This window comes from Anopheles bellator, chromosome 2, assembly GCF_943735745.2.
Source record: "Anopheles bellator chromosome 2, idAnoBellAS_SP24_06.2, whole genome shotgun sequence".
NCBI lineage: Eukaryota > Metazoa > Arthropoda > Insecta > Diptera > Culicidae > Anopheles > Anopheles bellator.
The window spans coordinates 73,927,952-73,947,214 of NC_071286.1; the positions used below are offsets into that span (position 1 = coordinate 73,927,952).

The 19,263-nt window shown below is 52.3% G+C and overlaps 1 protein-coding gene and 1 long non-coding RNA gene across 4 annotated transcripts in view; one reads left to right on the forward strand and one right to left on the reverse strand.

Annotated features, from left to right (window-relative positions):
* Positions 1-19,263, forward strand: part of LOC131212016 (dual specificity tyrosine-phosphorylation-regulated kinase 2-like) — a 56,281-nt gene that overhangs the window by 6,757 nt on the left and 30,261 nt on the right. The window lies entirely within an intron of this gene.
* Positions 2,406-2,811, reverse strand: LOC131212017 (uncharacterized). The gene is made up of 3 exons (XR_009156920.1): positions 2,764-2,811; positions 2,627-2,653; positions 2,406-2,562 (listed from the first exon to the last, which is right to left on the reverse strand). It is a non-coding gene; the product is annotated as an uncharacterized LOC131212017 (long non-coding RNA).

A 19,263-nucleotide genomic window follows, 5' to 3' on the forward strand; every position in this document is an offset into this window, starting at 1 on the left:
CACCACCACCACCACCACCACCACCACCACCACCACCACCACCACCAGCAGGAGCGGCGAGAGCCGAACGCGCCGAACGCGCCGAACGCATCCGCCGCGGGCTTGCGTAGATACGCCACATCAAGCGCAGCCAGCCCGCGGAGTGTTGTATCAACAGAGTGTCATTGTACCCGCGCCCCACGCGGCCCCACGGCCCCCCCCCGCCCAAGTCCCAGCTGCACGCGAAGCATGTGGCGACCAAAACATGATTCATACTCTGGAGCAGCTACTTCCTTCTCTCTCTCACTCTCTCTCTCTCTCTGTGTCGCGCTCGCTTGGTCGCTCTCTCTCTCTCTCTGTGTAGCGAGTCTCTTTGTTCGCAACCCTCTCAACCCGTTTTCTTTCTCTCCTTATTATGCTTTCGTATGCGCCCATTATATGCTGTGGCGTTTCTCTCGAAAGCCGTCTCTCGCTCTCTCGGCGCTCGGAGCGAAGCGGCGCCTCGCAATCGCGGCAGTTGCGACCAGCGGCGCTGCGTGCGGTTCGCTCAGTCCCAGACGCAACGCAACGCGGATCGGTTTGGATTTTCCTCGCTCGTCGCCGACAGAGCTACGGCACCAGGTCCCGACGGCTAGGAGTATCCTTCCGGTGAAGATAGAAATAACAGAAGCAGAAGTATCAAGGAGCAGCACGATAAAGGACCTGAAAATCAAAACAATCGCTTTGAGTTCACCCGCATTCGCAGCAGCCTCTCGCATCCGCAGCATCCCGTAAGCAACGAAGCGAAAAAGTAAATTCCACGCGCAGGGAACAAGATTTCGTTTCGTCCTCGCGTGCGGTGGGGGGATTTGTAGTGTTTTGCGGTTTGCGTGTGTGCAATCGTGGCGCGTGCATTGCGTTCAGGGCGGAAATCGGAGCCGACGAAACCCTAGCAAAGTCAGCATAATTGTTGCAAGCGCGCGCATACAACCCGAGCATTGCAATCGAAGCAAACCGACCGACCGTGTGTGTTTCTGTGTCTGTGAGTGTGCGTGCGTTGTTGCACAAATCTTCAACACGCGCGCTGCAGGGCTTGCTGTGCGTTTTGTTTGCCTTTCTTATGTTTTGAGTTAGTTGGCCACGGCGAGCATAAAGTACGCCCCACCGAGGGGGAGGGGGTTTTAAAGGCGCACTGCCGAATTAGCTGTCGCGAGGTCGATCCGATTACGGCCAAAACAGTGCAGTGTGTTTATCTGGTTCGAGGCTCGTGGCTCGTGTATCAGCTCGCCGTAGGAAAGTGTCCCCAATCAGCGTATCATCGGAAAATGCAGTAAGCCTGGGGGCGAAAGAATAATCTGCGAGAAGAAAACCTGGCCGTCCAGTAGACGTCCAGTATCCGTGTTGGAAGCACAGCAAGGCAAACGATCTCAGGTAAGCATTGGCTGCTGCTGCTGGGGAGTCTTAGGTCACAGTGCTTACGCAGGACGAGTGATATTTTCTCATTTGCCAACCCCAACCGTGGCCCCTCACACTTGCTGCAGTCTGCCATTCTATATATGCTCGGCACATCGCCAACACCCGATCCAGGGGACCAGATCCCTTAAATCACCCGGACAATCCCGTCACGCTAACAAGCCTTTTGCACTGTGCTCGGTTCGGTTGGCACCATTGGCAACGTCCATTTTGGATTTTGTCATCCATTTCCTGTCCTGTTTTTGCTGTCCACCTGCCCCCGCGGGTGACTGGATCCCGGAAGTGGAAAGGACACTGGTGATGCGGGGAGCCTGGAGCTGGACGATTCGAGACGGGAGTTTTCCCTGGTATGGGGCACATAAAACCGACGGCAAATGGAAAGCAAAAGTGAACTCAATTTCAGCGCATCGAGAGAGAGAGAGAGAGGGAGAGAGAGAGAACCCCCCATCGAGCGCTTTCCGTCGGTATATGCTGTGCACGTACATTAACCACCACCAAGAGTCGAGTCCGGTCCGGATCCTGTGGGTTCTGGAGGGCACCACCGGGATGAAATGCAGGACAAAGTGGAGCGTAGCAAGCGTCGACACCAACACTTCGACGCTGCCGTGGGATTTTACTCACCAACACTTCCACGCCCCACCGTCCGTAATTGTTTGTGCGCTTGTGCTGGTGAGTGTGCAGATGAAAACAAAACGCGCTGCTCCGGGCGGCGCAGCATCCATCCATCCGCCCAGCGGGCAAAAACCGTCGCGCGACCTCTTTATAAGGGTCTGGATAAGGAGGATGTCGCCTCTCCATTGGAAATTACAAAGAGCCTGCAACGCTTCGTTATAAGGAACGCTTTAACGATGTGCGTGTGTGTGTGTGCCCTATTCATCCGTACCTACCCATACATATCCACCGTATCCCACATTCATACCCACGTTTCGGATCTTAATAATACGCATCACACGGGGTTTTAATTTTGACACCTTTATTTATTATATGTAAAAAAACACACGCAAACAACACGATAAAAACACCACTATACCTACCGACACATTTTTCAGCCTTCCTTCGGCACTACAGCCCTATGCAGCACTTTTTTGTTTGTGAAGTCCCGTCGTTAGGTTCGATCAGCCGCGTCGTCACCTGAAAGTAAAAAAAGTATCAATATTATTTCCGATTGATCAAGCGATCGGTTTATTATACTTACTAAGCTGTGAAGAAACGATTTCGGCAGCTGCAAGAAGCAAAAGAAACAGATTAATGTTGAAAAACTACGCCACTCTGCGCGAACATGACGAGCGATCTTTGATCACTCTGATCGCCAACAACACTTGCAATACTTACCAGATTCTTCCGGCGATACATTCTGCAGTCATTCGGCGAACTGTGAACTAAAAAATAACAAGAAATTACATAAAATTCAATGCTTTTTAATATATACTTACCAGCGACACCACCAAATTGCCTCGAAACTTCGCGATCAAAACAAACTGCGAACTGTCAGTTTTGGTGATACGGTCAGGTTTTGGTCAGGTTGTGGTCAGGTTTTGGTCAGTTTTGGAGGATACGCATGCACCAAAAGGAAAAATGAGTGCGAAGAGCGAGGAAGGACTCGCGAAGAGTGCGAAGAGGGAGAAAGGAAAAAATATGTTCACAGGAGCGAAAGAAACGACAATACCGCGGTATCGCGCTACGCTTGCGACGGCGCGTGTTTGTGGGCTCGAGGGGGAAGGAACGGGGAAAAATATCGCGCGACGGACGAATTTTCGAAACGCTTTGCCCGCTGGGCGGTGGCCGAAGCGTGACCGAAGGACACGTTACAGTGTGTGCAAGTGTGCTCCAGTGCATGCGTGTGTGTCTGTGCTGTGGAGCTGCTGCTGTTGCTGCTGTAAAACCTCACAGCATCCTTTGTTGAGCATGGAGCGCCCAGTCGGGCTCGGTTCGACCATTTTGTCGGTCGTTCGGGGGGGTGGGGGACTCGGCTTCGGGATCTCTGAAGGAGCGTATGAAGCATTGCCGTTTTGCGGATGTTTTATTTTCACCATGGGGCATCCTTGAGCCCTTTGCCCGTCGTCCTGGGGCTGATGAAAGCGCCGCACACCGCGGGTCTATCGATCTCGGTGCAGGCTTTTTCATGGCATCCCAAGGTTGCGAGTGATGTTTGGCGTGGCGCGCAAAAAAAAATGGCAGAATTTCGAGGACGAGGAGACTCTCAATTATTTAGAGCAACGTTCTAACACGGTGGGCTGTCGTCGGTCATTAAAAGTGGTCGGCACGGTGCTCACTGGGCCAACCGACGGATACGGAAGACACTCGGATCGGATGTAACGCACGGCCAATCTGGGGCCGGATGAATTATTCAGTGGGCCCACAATAACGTAAGGTGCCGATTAATTCGTCCTCAAGGCCGCCATTCGTACGGCTGACCGAGCCGAGCCTTTCGAGAACCGCAGCGAACCTCGTGAACAGCCAGTTATTAGATTGTACGGTTTACGGAGGTAGAGAATCAGATTATTCGAATAGGGTCACGACAGCTGGCGGGCACGACGCCGAGCAACAAATCGTTCTTTCGTCTAGCCGCGCGCTTTGAGCGATTGATTGATTAAAATGATTTTCCAACACATAAAAAAGGCCCAGACCCAGACGGCCTGGGAGTGTGTGATTGATAACGGCTTCGGAGTTGCTGGAAAAGACCCATTCGATTCCCATTTGTCTGCCCCCTAGCTGTTCGCCCTTCGCTGTGCCCACTGACCGGCCCAACCCGGTCACGGTGACAGGCCGCGGGTGAGCGATTGTGAAGCGCTCGCTGAACGGGCTCAAAATGAAAAGGAATCGAACCCACAACAAATGGCCCTCTCGCGGCCCTTGCTGTGTGTTACAAGCTCAGCGGGAAAGTTTTGATGAAAAGGGAACCCGCCACCGCCGTTCCTCGGGTCTGTGTTCTCCCACCCACCACTCCGCTAATCGGCATCGCCGGGAAAACTTTCACCCCAACCGGCCAAAGGACGGACGGGTACGCCCAAAAGCAGGAAGGACCTCCAGGGCCCCGAAAAAACGGCGTCCCGAGTGACGGGTTTTCCAAACAATCGTAAATCGTACTATCAGGATTCGGAGGACGCACACAAATGCAAATGAAGGCTCTCCTATCTGTGTGAGTTTTGGTGTGCGATTCCGACAGCAGCTGGGCCGGAAAAAACAACGCAGCTGAAAACAGGAAAAATCAAAACATTAATTGCACCCAACAACCACCCGTTTCGAGTTTCGATTCCGCGAGCGAGAGAGAGAGAGAGAGAGAAAGGACCCCTTTAAGGGGTTAAAAATATAAACAAACCGTAACGAAACCGAAAAGTAAACCAAAGGGCGACCAAAACCAACACACAGGCGCACGGGAGCACGGAGAGGGACCCAAAACGCAAACAGGGACCCCTAACCACCACCGACGACGACGACGACGAGCGGTGTGTGACGATTGTAATGAATGTAATAAATTTTTTATTTATTTCACCCACACCGCGACCCGAGGGCCCCAGACATAAGAGGGGGCCGACTGGGACCCCTTTCGGGGGGGGGTCGGAAAATTCAAACCACGCGTTGAAAATTCATTCGTTTTCCTTCGACAGCGGCCCCCGGAAGCCGGTTGCAGTGACAACCCGGGGGGGCAGACGGCGAAAGTGAGTGACACAACCCGTGTGCGGGTATGTGTGTGTGTGATGCGCATTTTGTTGTTGTGTTGTGTGCTGGACCGCCGACCCCCCCCCGCGGGGACCGGGTCCCCACACTCAGAGGAAACCCGGAACGAACCTGACGACGGCGTCGCGATGTGGAGCGAAGCGAATGTGGGGCCTTATGTTTGGGTCTTTTTTTATGTTGCGGAACCAGTGTGACAGAGATAGAGAAAGAGGGAGAACAGCGCTCTCTCTCTCTCTTTGTGGAAGGGACCCACCAGAAGGGCCGGAGGGACACACATTTGTCGCTGTTGTTTGGTGATCAATTAGTTGTCTAACTAACTTGTTATACAATTTACTCGATGGCCGCTGTTCCTCTCTCTCTGGGGGGGGCCTCTGGGGGGGCCTCTGGGGCGGGGACCCCCAGGCCCGTTTGAGGTTTTACGAAACTTTGGGGCCACGCAGAGAAACCCGGTGCCCTCGGAAAACTAATATCGCGAAGCACCACGCCGCGGTTTTCTTGCCGTTTGCGTGGCGCGCTCCGGAACGCCCGGAACGATGAGTTTCCGATTGTGGCTTCCATAAATTATAACCAATTACTAATGCAGTTCGCGTGGAGCGCACCGAAGCGGCCGGAAGAGAGGACGCTTTCGGTGTTTACTTGGCGTTGCGAAAGAATTTGTGTACCGGAACCCCAGGGCTCCCAGGGTGAGGGGGGTGTAAGGAACCCCGGGGGCTATGCGGGGTCGTCGGTCCCGGGTGGACGCTTCATTTAGTCATAACCGCGATAAGAATCTGGCTTTTCGGCGAAAAGTTTGACAATTTGTATACGCCACCCGTCATCATGCTGGGGTCTGTTTTCCGATCTGTTTTTTTGTGGTTCGCTTCGGGAGTCTTGTTTTTACTCTCTTTCTGTGGCTGAATAATCTGTGTTGGGGTTGTTTTAGCTTTGAATGCATGTTTTGGTTCGATTCGGGAGCATTAGATAAAATGGAAGGGTCTTGTGAGGCAGAGGTATAGAGTGTGGTGAGCAAGTTCCGAGATTTGTCCCGCAGCTAAGTTCATTGGCTAATGCTTATCATTTTGTTAGCAATTTCAACATGTCGGGATCTGTTCAGCGTGAAGCAGAATCGAGGGGCTTCAATCGCTCCATCACCGATTCAGCAGATCCTTTCGGTTAGTCTAAATCTAAGGTCCTCTAAATTTTAGTCTAAGGTCCTAAGAGCTATGCTAAGCTTTTTGAGTAATATGAGCAAAAATATGATTCCCAAGACATTATACTGTTTCGCAGCTTCAGCTCAGCAACCGATGAAGAACTTCGATTGGTTATTAATATGAGTTTAATTATATTTGAGAAAAGTGAGACAGCAATAGAACAAACAATCAGGGCTTATTAAAACCAAAGTCGTTTTCCTCATATAAAAGGTGTTGGACGTAACATTTAAAAAAAAGTTTCTGCGACTTATTAAGGTTAATTAAAAAAAAAGGAATGCTGGTCGTGGTGACTCGGCAGCTGATCGAACTTAATGACAGAAGAAAAGCATTCATGAAGGAACAAGTCTTGTGGGTGAAGCTTTATTTCTGGTGACGATCTTCGCTAGCCACCTTCTAAAAATGGGCAACTCATTAACCTATTTTTATAAAAATTTTGAAAATATGCTCACTTAAAAAAAACTACCAGAAGCCCTTCGTTAGCGAGCCCCGGTTCCGGATCTCCGTACTCCTTTGCCGCCCTGTGCTCCAGATTTAGGGCAGTTTTGTTTGCGTTCGATTAGACTTTTTGTTTACTTTCGATGCTCTCATCAATCTCAATCAATCTGAAAATTTGTAAACCCTGATGCCTGCTGGTGGTGTGCCAACACACCAGCCAATCCGCTGGCTGGCGGCCACTCCGGTTGTTATCAACGAACACAAGGTTCCGTCGCGAGTGAGTGAGTGAGAGGCAAAGTGTTCGCTTTCTCGTCAATCGCTCGCGCCAACACACGTGATAAAGTGATAAGAAGCAGGGGAGGCCATCAAGGGGGCTTTTGCTGTCGACTTCCCACCCTGTGTCACGTAACACCCGCTGGGTAAGCAGGGTTTCTGATGCATTTCTACACCAACTTCCGGTCCGCGTCGGATCGGATCGATCGGGCACCCCCAGAGGGTGGCCGGAGGAAACGCTTACGGGGGTTGCGTAACGCGTAGCGGGCACGTGCGACCGTTTTGGGCCAATTTTCGCGAAGATCGGTCCGAAGATCGATCGATGTTGCTGCTGCGGATCATGCAATCGCACGTCGTGACTCTCTCTCTCTCTCCGGCGAGAAAGAGAAATTTGGGCGCACCGTTTAGCGGAGTCAACGATGTGGAACCGGGCCGGGCACGCGGGGTGTGTTTATGGCCGCCCGATCCGCTGTTGTTCTGCCGGACGGACGTGTGTGCCTTTCTCCCTGTATTCAAAAAAAAAACGGACGGAACAACGACGGATGAAAGTAAGCGAACGCAGGCGATGGGTGCCGCGATGCCTGATGATTTGGCCACCCTTTTATCAACCACCCGCCCGGAGAGACAATGGTTCGTGGAAACCCGCCCAGCAAAGCAGAACGGGCCCGTCCCGATGCGTTTGTCGCGTTTGTCGCGCACTGCGGCAGAGAAAGAGGGGCAGTGCAGAACGAAACTTGGACGACATACAAATTACCCGGATACCCGGTTGTGCTGTTAAAAGTCGGGCCGTGCGGGTCCCGTTATGGTGCGTTTCCGGGTGCGCGACACGAATGCGTGTCTCTCTGGGTTTTTTTGGTGCGTTACGCAGGGCTGGGCTTCAGTTGGTAAATTATTTTGATGTTAGAACGGGCAGAGCACGCCATATCAACGATGGGGCCATTTCGAGGATTCGAACCCCGACGTGTTTCGTATCGGAAAACGAAAACTGTTGAGGGTTATGCGGAACCCTTACAATCGCAAGACTTGTTAGCTCGCCAGACTCCGGTGGGTTGATCATGTCATGAGTTATGATAAAAACTGGCACAAACTCCGGGAGCTCATTATGGACTATAGAGCTAAGTCTCTCTAATCAAGTTGGTTCCCTCATCGATTTGAGGGTTGACGTTTGGACATTGAAATTACAGACCGGGGAGTGAAGAAGCCGTTGGTCAACTCACCTCCTCGGGAGGTTCGGACCTCGGAATCACTTTCTTGGAGATTTTGGTCCGTCATTAGTTGTGCACATATTTACGGTGCGTCGAAAGTGCCCACCAGCACTTGGTTGTGCAACGCCCAACACTTTCCTTGGACTTCTTGGGTTTTTTCTTTTTGGGCGCTCCGTTCCATTTGACCCTATCGTTTGTGACCTCACCCTCATTTCGGGGTGTCTCGCTGTATGACTGATAAAACCCAAAACAACCAACGCAACATAAATAAACAAAACCAAACCGCCTGATCGAGAGAGAGAGGAAAGTTGGTTCGATGCTGCGCGGCATTTCGCCTCATGTGCATTACTAATTTTAGGATTTCGCTTTCGAACTACCGTGACCGGACCCGGGTGTCCTCTCTCTCTCTCTCTCTCTCTCCGACTCGGGGGGTTGCGTAGGAAGTGGACGATTTATTCGTAACAAGCTCTGGGGGTCCAGAGCGTCGGGGCAATAAATTAGCCGTCACTACTCGGACTCCCTCCCGGAGGCCCGATGCAGTTTGCTAATCCGATCGAGGGGACCCTCATTTCCGGAAACATATCTCTCCCGGCTGCGCTGGGAACGCTGATAACAGGGCCCGGTCCGGAGATTGTCGCAAAACGGGGCCAAGAAATAGAAACGCCACCGTTCGGTTCGGCCACCGATAAATCATGCATCGTTCGATCCAGTTCGTTTACCGCCAAACGCTTTGCGCGAAACTTTCGCGCATTAATCTGGCCGAGCCGAGCGATCCCCGTGGACCTGCTGCTGTGTTGTGCAACCTGTTGATTAGCGTGCATCGTGGCCTCGGCCTCGGGGACTGGAAAATGGGACAAGGTTGGGGAGGAAAAATCGAAAGGGTTCCGATGGGTGGAAGTTTTTCCACATCATCCGCCGACACCGTCTGTTACGTGACGATAGCGAAGGCCAGCCCCGCGTGATGGCCGATGCGCGCGCGTTCCCAATCCGCGAGGAGCGTGAAAAACGGCCTGGGCCGCTCGCTCACGAATTCTCACGGCGGCCAGCGGCCGGCCGGCGGTTGTTTTCTTTTCTCCCCGCGAAAACGACCTTATTTCGCCGCTTCACTAATCACGTGCCGGACACGCGCCTTGGCGGTGCCGGGCGTGCGTGCGTGAATGGCGCAGTGCGGCCCACTGCACGCGGCGGCGGGGCTTTATGGACCGTAAGAAGGCTGTGTAGGGGCGTCGCGAAAAAAAGGCATTGAATTGACCGGTCGGCCAGTTTATGAAAGCCTCCGCGCGCCGCCGTGGCTGCGATTTCACTCACCTGCGCAGCGGGGCGCAGCACCGCGCGGGCACTTGCTAATTGTCCGGCGGCCAAGCGCGAACCACCCAAAGGTTTACCTAACGCCCTGCCCTTGCTTCTTCGCCACCGTCGCATTGTTTGGCGGGGTGGCGAAACTTCTTGTGGTCCCGGTCGCTCGCCACTCTAATAACGGCGCGTTTTGTGGTGTGTCCACAATGACGAAATTTAATACCGGTGCGCTGTGTGATATGATTCGGGCTGTCTCTCTGCTCGTGGGACATAAAATTAGATCATCGATGTCGTCAGGTCGTCAGGTGCCACGTTTGCGCTCGATTGGAAGCGAGATAAGCCGGTGGCAGCAAGTGGCTCTTGGTTATTGCCTAAGGATCCTTAACCTTGCCTTACCTTGTTTATGGCACAAGGATATTTGCTCGAATGTACTAATTAAACATTCAGGCCGCAGGAACTGTAATTTAAAGGCAATTTTGCGCTCGGAAAATATGGTCAGATTCTGCCTATCTGAGTTCTGCACGGAGTCGTCTACTATAAACTGAGAGGGATCAAACCTATAGTGTGCCTAAAGAATGATTAAAAAGCGAGCGCATCAGACTTCCGATTCTGTCAGACCCCATTTCCCAATCATCCAACGTTGGCCTTTTGCTTTCATGAAAAATAGGATAAAAATTTATGTTACTACATCTGATGCTACATGGCTGAAATCGCGAACTTTCTTTAGAATGCGTGCCACCATTTTCTGCACAATCTTCTGGTCCTTCTCAGCGGCAAATTTTTTTTTTTCCAATTTCCCGCCATCTCTGTAGCATCCCGCATCACCTTTTCAATCTTCTTCATCTTCCTATCGATTGTTGGCCAATAATTTTCGAATGGACGGAGTTTAGGGCAATTTGGTGGGTTGATATTCATTGCGATGAAATCCCTCTTATTGTAAAACTGCCACAGAACTACATCCCTGCTATAGTGGCAGCTATCCAAATCAGGCCAAAATCATATCATTAATTTTTGTGTAAATTTATTGGCGAATACAAATTTGATCTTGGAGGGGACATCTCCACGTGCCGTGGCGAGATAAAATTTTGGTCCAGGAAGCTGTCCAAAATCAATTTTCACGTATGTTTCGTCGTCCATAAGCACCTTTGTACCTCGTCATAACCTTTTCGTACAACTAGAGGCGCGTGTTTTAGCAACTAGGTTTTGCTTAAGTGTCCTTTTTGGATGCTTTCATGCAAGGAAAAACAGTAGCTTTTTGTAGACAGATCCTCTAGACAGTACTTCTGCTGATACCATATTTTTTGCAATATCCCGAACCGAAAGTCCAGGATTTGCCTCGATTGATCTTAAAACCTTCCACTTCAGCTGCCGATTTTATGTTGTGCTACGACGTCTACTCTGAATCTTTCAATCTACGGTATTGGGTTCCCAAAAACGGTAGAGCACAGCAATATATAGTTAATTTTGCAAATTTTTGTGTTTTTGAGATTTTTAAAGTAGACCACGTGGTGTTTTCGACTTGATTGTGCTTGATTTTTCTTCTTTCGAGTTCAATTAAGCATAACTTTCCATAAACTCCACGTGCTAAGATGAAACTTTCAGCACTGAAAGTCGAATGTTTACTAAAGATATGACTATCAACACTTTTGAAATCCGACCACCAGAGGCGCTGCTAGAAATCATGCAATTGTTCCCGATTCTAAGTGGGCCATACTTTAAACTATGATTAATCTTATGAAGAAAGATTGTAAATGTCACCTCGAAGTTAGTAAATGAATCGGATGACCCCCTTAATTGACAGATTACATTGAAAAATTGATGAAACATTTCCCCCAAACGTGTGAAACGTGCTCCAACCCACGATCCGGTCCGGGTCCTGAGTTTTATGTTCAATCAGTGCGAGGGTCATTCGATGTTCCTGCGCGGACCTAATAGCTTCATCATCCGACGGGGGGATCATCATGACCGCCTGCCGTGGGGGGTTGGCCATCTTTGAATGGCGCGAGACAAATGGATTTATTGCTGCCCCTCGCTGGGCGCCCGAAACTTTCAATAATAATAACATAAAAAATCCCGAGACAAGGGACGGGCCAGACGGGTGGTCTATAAACGAGACGGGGGTAAGCAAACACCTTTCGAACGCCTGTGGCCAGAGCAGTGACGACGACGACAAGTGCCGTTTGAAGCGACAGTGTCAACATCGAGAGCCCCATCAGGCCAGCCGAGGGTGATGTAAGCCTAATCTAAATTTACTCTCCTTCGGCCCGCTTCGGAAACGATAACCGTGGTCGGCGGGTCCGGGGGGGGGGGTTTTGTTGACCAGGAGATTAAATGAAGTTAGCTTTCACCCGCCCATCGTCCCGTCCTAACTTTCCCGCAGGAAGCAACCTGGCGTCCTGGCGAAAGGCGCCTCCGAGCCATCCGAGCCGTGAACCTATCGTGAAAGTGTTTTTCGCAAAGTTTGGCCTCATCCGCAGCTCGCATCGCAGCGCTCCGATCGATCCGTCAAACCCGGCCAGGGTTTTTTTTGGGGGTTTCCGATATTGAGAGGTTACTCCAAGTCAACGGCGTGATGGTGGGTGCGCTAGTTTGGTGGCTAATTTTAGACACTGGAGTTGGAGGAATTCATTCACAAAAGTTTGTTGATTTGGGGGACACCGAAAAGAACCGACCGAACCGAGTGTCCGGGCGTCCTAGAGGCGGTCCATTACCCTCTTGCGAACGTCCCTCTTGAGGTGTCCAATTTTTTTTCCGATGCTGTATTGTCCTTTCGAGGCCGTGTCTCGGGTGCACTTCCGATGGCATCCTCTAGGAGCGCGACTTAAATTACATAGTTTCGTGTTACGGGGTCGGTCCAAATGTTGAGGCGCACCCCACGTAGGACCAGCTCACTACAAGCCAACTGGACAGTTCTTGAGCTGCACACTCAGCCAGTGGACACCTACGTTGGGCAGGAAGCGCACGACGGCCTCTCCCACGGCCACTGGGACCTGCCGGCCGAAGTCATGGATCATTAATTGACCGATTGACGTCCGAGGCCGCCAGCCAGCCGGCGGTTGCTCGAGCGGGAGTCTAGAATTTAGGACAGGGCAACCCCACCCCTGGGAAGGAAGTTAAAATTTAAATAACACAATCAACAAAACTCCGAGAATCGACTCCACGAGATTCGTGGGTCATTCGAAACCGCCGCCGACGACGACCTCACACAGAACCGGTCGTTCGGCTAGCTTCTTAGGGTCTCCACGGACACCAGAGCGAAAGACAGAGAGAGAGAGAGAGAGAGAGAGTGTCTCGGGTTGGGTTTCTTGGGCTGGGTCGGCGAACGCAGGAAACGACGCCCATGATCGCGATCGCCGGTGAAGGAAAGCCAACGCGCTGGCTGGGCGTGCTGTGAATCAAGAATCAAGAATCATCGCGTCCCGGGACCTAGGGACGGACGGATCTTGTGCCCAGAATATTCCCGGTGGGGTTATTGATCTCGTTCGCTCTCTTTTCCACCGTCGTCGGCTAGTGAGGGGCCTCTCAGCAGCAGTCCTCGGTGTCTGAACCGGTTACGATCATTAAAAAACACAATGGCTATATGTGTGCGCCCGCGGGACCCTTGACCGGGCTCAGTAGAGCTGACTGTAACAACCATCGTCCGTGATCGCGCGGTTACCCTCAGACGTTCTCTATCTGACGTTTTCGTTTTGACAGCCACAGGGACCACGGGCAATTCAGGGGGGGAGGCTGGGCTCTAGCACACAGACCACTACAACGCGGATAGACGGCCCGCGTCCGACGTGGACTTTGGCCGATCTGCTGCGACCAGTGCGCCAATTCTGATCGTGATCTACGCGAGCGGTCGAGAGTGCGTTACTCCGGAGCTACTTCCTGGTGCGCGATAAGCGGACCACTAGGCCATACAGGCGGCTGAGACCCGGAGCTCGCTAATTGACGATGATTGGCAATGTCAAACATTGCGAGTGCTATCAATTGGGCGTCACCGAGCAGGACGATGCCCTCGCGCTCCTCGCGGTTGAAGATTTCGGTCCCAGAGTTGAGCGTCACCAGTGAAGGACAAGGTTGTGATCCAGATCGCGCACACACTTCGGGGTGTTAATTAACCATCGGAAGGCACTGGAGAGAGGTCTCGTGGGGAAAAAGGGGGCACCGATCGCGCCCCCCCTAATTGTGCTAATTGTGTGTCGGCGTTGATTGCGTGTGCCGTGATGGCGTGATAAGGGCGGCAATCCGCTGGTGGATTGGTTTCACCTTCACCGAAAACCCGATGAACCGTGACCGTCCGTTGGTTTTGGGAGAGGACACGCGAAAGTGAAGCTCGCGTGAAGCGATCGCTGCCCACTCCTCAGCCCCCTCGGGGCCCGCAATCAAGAGCGAAAGTTTCGATTGGCCTCTTGGACAGGGCCTTTGTGGTATCTGGAAGGAAGTAACGGAAAATCGGGGCCGCCCCAAGGAAAGTTGCCGTCCTGGTGCTGGGTGACCTTAAATTTAATTGTTTTTATTGAAACTTCATTTATGGATGCGACCTCACGTCGACTCACTTTCCTGTGCGCGAGATCTTCTCTAGCGTAGCGGTTCCCGATGGGGACAGGAGCAGGTCTGGTTGCGTCAAGACCTTACTCTCGGATACCGTCAGGTAGAGGTTACACCCTCGTGGCAGATTGAATCCAATAAAGCGACTCCAGGGGACCCGTGGCCGCCAGCGTTTTATATTACAATTTATCTTCTGCACTGCAGAGTGGCGCTCTTGAGCGAGCCAACGACAGCAAACCCTTCCAGTCTTCTTCTTTTTGGTGCTGCTGGCGGTGCCAATGTAAATAGAGGAAAACGAGGAGCCAACGTAACGCTGCCAAGTACATCTCCCCACGCCAGCATCGGGCCACTTCAGCCCATCGCGCTCCTGTAGCGAACGGAACGAGAAATTCATAGAGTGCAACTCGTTTTTCAAGTTCTGCTCAAGCTGTCTTGTCCGCCTGTGCCTGTGTGAGTGCTCCCTTCGCGCCTGCATTCGACCTCGGCCCTCGGGCCCCTCCCTACGAATCGGATGCGAACGGGCTACGTCTTGCTGGCTCGGGAGGGCGAGATTTTACTTTCACGGCCTTTTCACCGTTTTCTAGGAACGGAAGGATGCCGTGTCGAGGTGTGTGCGAAACAGCTGAACACGGAACACGGGGCAAGCCCCACCACTAGCGAGTACAGTTATGTCGCCCGGGGCTCTTCGTGGGCCCAGATATGGTGTCGCGCTCCCGACCGGTTCGCCCAGCCGCCCCATCCAGAGGCTCTATCGGCCTGCTGCGCGGAACCTCGGCGTTTTTTTAGGCCCTCCCCAGCCAGCCGGTTCCTGGACCCTGCTTCGGTCCCCGCGTGGGGCTTTCCAGTTTTTCGGTCCGCACGCCAAGGTGAAATCTAATCTCCCGAGCGGGATGTTTGTGATTGCCGGGCGACGACAACGGGAGATAGTGGGGCGAGGTGGACGCGTGCTGCACCGTGTGTAGATAGTGATAGTTTCCCAACAAATTAGGGACACGACACGAAATAGGTTATCGGTTCAGGTACAGCGGACCTCAAGGTGTTTGCGAGGGACAACATGTGGAACCCACCGAAATGTTGGGTTGCTCAAGAAAACGACAAACTGATACGCGCTAGTTGCTTCCACTCAACCTGGGACCGATCAAAATCGGATCCTTCGGAGAAGGTACGACCATTGAACCATGATGAGAGTGTCCGGGTCGATGGATGCTGAGCACCCACAGAGATGCGTCTCACAGTTCCCAGTCCCAAGACCGAGGGCCGCTCGTTAGTGTCGAGGTCGAAAGACCTTGCTCCCGATAACCCGCCAGTCACTCCTCCGTGGGAAGGACGCGCGCGACTGTGTGGGCATCCGTCGGCGCTCTGGACGGTGCCACTGGACCGTTCCAGGGTCACTGGAAACTATCCAGCCTTTGTTCGCGTCGAAGATTCCGAGAGATTTCTTCGCCATTAAACGGGCTAAATGTCGCGACTGACGTCCCCGTGTTTGTGAAATATGTGCGGGACCTCAAACATGGAATCACTCCACTCTGCGGTAATTAGATTTTAATCTACGCGCCCGTTCGCTGCACAATAAATTACGAGCCAACCGATAGGTGCCGACCACGACGCGGCCAATAAAATAAATTACCGGTCGGTACCTCGGATTGGTAGAGGTAGTTTGCCATTTCGAAGGCACCACGCATCGTGTAACCGGTTTCAACCGAAGCGAAGTAAGGTGTCGCGCTCGTAGAACTGGAGGTCCCACCGTCCGTCCAAATCATTCTTCGCAACGACCCGTGATGAATCTGGCTCGGGTTGCAGTAAAGAAATTAACGTCAATTAAAGGCGCGCACTAAACGGCATCTCGAGTTCCCAGGAAGTGCTGCGCTTGGACCTTAGCTATGAGTAGGCAGTGGGTTGTTCAATAAGAATTGCGGTTCATTGACAGAGGGCGCTGATATCAGCCTAATTTTGTAATATTGGAACAGCTCTTCAGATGAACGTATGTGAAGTTTCACAGTATTTTTTACAATGGAACAGGTATAGTATTGGAATACAGGTTAAAGTATTGGAGAATCGTTGAGTGAGGGAGATTTAGTAGAAGCCTTAGGCTTCTCATCCGCTAACGACTTCCATCTGTTTCCAGACCTGAAATAAATCATGCGTCGAAAGCGTTTCTCATCAAATGATGAGGACATAACAGCTCGGGAAGCCTATTTTGCAGCCCTTTCCGATTCTCACTGCAGGGTTCAGAAAGATGTTCAGGAATACCCATAAAATTGTGTTTTTCTTATCGCACCGCAAAGCTTATTGGTCAACCTAGCATCTCGGCTCGAGATCCGTAGTTCCGCACTGTTGAACCGGTCAATTAACAGCCTTGTCGTTTGGTTCATCGTTATTTGCGGTGAATCACGCCGTTCCGGAAACAGAGTTCCTAGGGTCGCTTCGTGAATCATGATCGTCCCCTGGTCCCCTAGAAAGTCCTGCCTCCGGGAGTTACCGGTTGACTAGGTCACACTGATACCAACCCCCAACGTTAGGGAAGTGTCGAAAGTCCGTTCGATCGTCCGCGGATTCCGCTAATCTCTCTCTCTCTCTCTCGGGGTTGGGCTAGGCCGGGGCGTGTTTGGGGGTTTCGGGCGAGGCGCTAAAAATAGGGCCGGGACCGTTTCACCGCCGATCCGAGCCGCATCCAAGGGCCACCGCATCGCCAATTGACATCGCCGGCGTTGAGAGGTGCCAAAAATAGCTTTTCAATGTTACCGCGCGCAATGTTGCGTGCGCGAGTTTCACGCGTCGTGAGGTAGCGGCGTTGTTGTTATGCGCCCAAACCGGTGTTCGGTTTTTTTTTCTGGGTGTTTCCAAAAAACACACTCGATGATCGTGCTCCGTGCGCGGCGTGCTTGGCAACAGATCGCTCTCCAGGAAGCGCTAAGGTTCAAAGTCCTCGGACAGGGGGGGGCCCAGACTGAATCAGCTGGTCGGTGTTCGCGACGAACGATTGACTCATTCGCGCCCGCTACCGTTATTATTCTTAATGGACTGCCGATGATAGTCGATGTCGTGTCGGGCGAGCATCATCTGTCGTCAGTCACCGTCGACGACCTCGGATCTCGGTGAGTCAGATGAGAACGTTCCGCGTGGGGCTCCTCCGAAAGTGGGACAGTGGTGTGGATCTTGTTGCAACATGATCCGATGACTCCGATGCTGACGATGCACATCGCACGCCCCCGGGCTAGCCTTGTCGCGGCGTAATCTCGTCCCGACGTACTCGAGACGTACCACGGCCAACCTCTTGTCTCTCGCTCTCCCTGCGAAACACCGGAGCTCGACCTTCTGCAGCCCAAACCCGGCTGCGGGCCGAACCGCGGTGGCGTATCGATTCGACGGCCCCGGAATCGATGGTCACCGAATTGACAGGTCCGCGCGCTCCATGGAAACTGGTTTGGGTGGCAGCAAACCCCAAGAGGGCAACCAAACACACCCGAGGGTCCTGCAAAACTGCATCCAGCGCGCGCAGTGCAATTTTTTGCGCCATTTTTTCCCCTCGCCGCACCCGCACCGATTGCACCAATCGCACCCGCTCCGAAAAGACGACGACCGGCACAGCGGACCGGCGCCTGACGAAAATGGCAACAAAACAACCGGAACACGAGCATCGCGGAAATGGCCTCAAAAAAAGGGGGCACGGAAGGGCACCGACGCGGTGGGGTGGGGTGCGGGGATGAGTGTCTGGGTCACTGGAAACTGAATGAAACACCATCATCGCCCGTTTCCTTTCCTGGCGGTGGCACGGAAATGGCACCACTCCACTCCCAGTCAGTCAGTCCGTCAGCGATCGGTATTTCCAATTATTTTGTTTCATAGTTTTGATTCAATTTAAAAAAAAATGCACCACCGGGGCATCACCGGTTGGAGAAAAGGGTTTTGTGGTTTTGTGCATAATTTCGCCAAACAGTCTGCTTTGGGAACACAATCTTCCTAGAACGAAGCTCGCTTACGCAGTTTAGTTGAAAATAACTTCTGCAGCTCAAAGTTTCGAATTCTTCCATCCACTTATTCAACGTTGATTCGAGCGCTGTTCGGGGTCACCAGTTTTTGAGCATGATTTGTATACATCAGAACTATCCAAAGTTAATTCATTACTTTTCCGATAGATGGCTGGAAGAATTGATTCCTCTCGTCCTAGGATTGAGTTAAAAGTCGTTTCTAACGATTACGTTAGAGATTCCTCAACTCAGTGGTGTCTGAGGGCTCAGCAAATTAGGATTTTTTCATTCGTTTTCCTCTTCTCTGCTATTAGATCTCGTTGGCTTTTCTGACGTTATTTCTGACGTTTTGTAATGCTAAAGACGGGAAGGCGACACTTTGAACCGGTTCGCATCATCGTCGCAGTTGGCCGAGAGTATTGTCGCTCCGCGAGAGTGTCATAATTCGCAGGCAAAGAGTTTGCAGCGCTCCTTGGTAGGCTTGGCTTTTCCGGAGAAACCCGGCCGTAATATTCCACGTTTCCACGAAAAGCCGTGAAAAATAATCGGACCAGTCGGAGCAGCAGCACACCTGTCACAGGCGGAGCACGATCGGGTCCTTCGAGGGTGTCTTCTGTTTCTCTATTTTTGAACTGATATTTGTAGAGCAACACCGGTGCTTGAAGAGAGGCAGAGAGAGAGAGAGAGTTTGTTGCCCGCCTCTTCTTCGTCTTGCTTTCAGTGACGCTCCGTCCTGTGCGTCGTCCTGAACTCGGCCGGCGTGAAAATCGCGACCCACCGGGCGCGTCCGTCATCGGTCGACAAAACGGCGACAAATTTCGAAAACCATCCACCATCGGTGCGGCCAGTCAGCAGGGAGCCGGGAGATGATGTTCTGGGGTTTCCTCCTCGCCCCTTTTCCCGCGCGGTGACGAAAGATTTTCGATCGCTCGTTTCGAAGTGGGATAAAAACCCGACAGTCACAACGGACGAACGCGCCATTATCGCCGCCCGGCCCTGAGACCTCCGTGCGTGGCGGTTGTGCAACGAAAGTGAGATGAGTGCGTGCGGTGTCCGTGACAGTGCGCCTCCCCGCCCCAGTTTTTCCGCTTCACGCGGGGGTTTTCCCCTGGCGGTGGCCGGGATTTTTCGCCGCACCGTTCGTTGTGCTGCGCTTTTAATTATTTTCACTCAGCCGCCGGTTGGGCTTTATTTTGATTCACGAGCAGCGAATTCTCAAGCCTCTGTGGCTTGATTTACGGTGAAACCAGG